Raw genomic sequence first — 2,172 nt, forward strand, 5'->3', positions numbered from 1 at the left:
ATAAAATATGATTGTGAGGCTGTCAAGTCTGAGTGTCTGAAAACACAGGGTAGCATAACATTAAATCTGTACTGAAACCTAATCCTAAGTGGGAGCTGCAGTCCACAGTTGCAGGTTTTTTTTTATTTTTCTGGAAATTCAGGGGATTTCTTAACCTAGAGGACATCACATGTGTCTTTGTATCTTCAGGACCTAAAGAGCTAATTAAAACATTTGTCTGGAAAGGGGAGGCTGAAAAGTCTGAACCCTAAATGCAAGAAAAATTTTCCCCAAATGGCAAAGGGAAGGAACAAAAATGTTGCAGAGAAACAATTTTTTAATTGCACATAGATCCCAAATTCACATGTGCGCCACTTGTATTATAGGAGAAATGAACATCAATGGAAAGCTTGGTCCTACATTCACAAGTGTAGAACACTTACGGAGGCAATCACAACCCACTCCGCAAGGACAGTTAAAGACCGAGGGGCAGAGGAATTTCTGGGGGGAACATGGCCAACAGGGAGGATGAGTTCACAGTGGGGGGAACGTGCTCCCTCGCAAACTGTGTCAGGAAGTACACACAATGAAGGGAACACTAAGACAAAATACCTCAAGCACTTGGAGTAAACAGACTGACATAATAAAATAATATGTTAAAAGTGACTAGGAGAAAAAAGTAGAACCCACAGTGAAAGAACCACTGAATGAGAGCAGATTTGAAAAAGATCCAAAAAGAACTTTAGAAACAAAAAAGAGAAATTAAAGTTAAAGAAAAAATCAATGTATACTTTATAATAATTAAATATTATCTCTAGTACCAGGGATTGAACTCAGGTCCTTGCGCTTGCAAGGCAGGCCACCAAACCGCTGAGCTAAATCCCTGGCCCCCAAGTTCTTTTTCTACACAGGTTAGTAGGGAAGGGTAGACACAGGAAACAGCAAATTTACTAAAGGACGAAGAATCTGCTGTCCTGCAGCATTCTGACAGAGAGTGTCCCAGAAAAGACAAATGATAGATTAGCAGATGTCTGAGATGATTTGGTGCAAAGACACAGCCAGTCACTTTCGGGCTTTAGAATTCTAAAAAATCCTAATACAATATCGTCAAATACTGTATATTGTAAACTGAGCCCAAAATACTATTACCAAGTATTAGCCAATATATAGGAAAATATCATTGCCAAAAATCCTATTGGTGGAGTAAATGACCCTTAATGGACTCTAAAAGGAAATGTGCCAAAACCCGCTATTAAAATTTTATCAACAATAAAAACAACAACAACAACAACAACAAAACAACAACAAAATGTTCAATGACAGAATCTGCAAGTTTTCCAGTGCGACAGCTTATTCCAGCCCCATTTGAAGGATGGGAAATATTAGTAAAATCCCCCAAATGAAATAAGATTTAACACATTCATAAAATAAGTCAAACAAAAGATAATAAATCTTTGCCTGCTGATGACAAGTAGTTATAATAATTTTATTAAGATCTTTGATGTTCTAGTAATTTTGCTGCAGAGAGGGGTATTATCAACTACTTTTTCTTGATATTCAAAATATTAAGCACAGACACTTCTAAATATTTTAAAGTTCTGCAGATAATTAAAATAGATTTGAAAAGGAATTCTTAGACATGTGAACATTTATTTTAACCTCATTTTCTAAACCTTTTTAAAAAATTCACAAGTCCAATAGTGTACCTTGCTTTCTTCAGTGCTTCAGATGTTTTATGCGAAGCACATACATGACTGGTGACTACTGATTAAAAAGCATAGTTACCTGTGAGAGTAGACCTTGTAAATAAGATAGGACTTTACTTTCAAAATTTAGTTATATTTTATGGCAAAGATGAGCAGCTTTTACAGATGGAATTAAGGTATCAAATTAGCTGTTTTTACTGCATCAAAAGGAAGTTTACTGGCATTGGGTGTGTAATGTGGTGGTGGAACATATGATTAATATGTGAAGGGCTCGGTGTTTGATTCCTGGCATTACCATAAAGGAGGGTGCATGGGGGACTAGGAGAAGTTTATCAAGATTGGACCAGACTAATCAGGTGAAAGCTCATAATAGAGAAACTGAATTCTTCCTTCAGAGAAATGGTCTCCTCCTGGTTCTTCATAAGCAAATGGCCATGTTATGAACTTTTTGTGCTGGGCAGGAAGCTGTGAGTAGAGTTTGGAAGCT

The sequence above is a fragment of the Fukomys damarensis genome, unplaced genomic scaffold, assembly GCF_012274545.1.
Source record: "Fukomys damarensis isolate Sample0158 unplaced genomic scaffold, DMR_v1.0_HiC HiC_scaffold_9, whole genome shotgun sequence".
Taxonomy (NCBI): domain Eukaryota; kingdom Metazoa; phylum Chordata; class Mammalia; order Rodentia; family Bathyergidae; genus Fukomys; species Fukomys damarensis.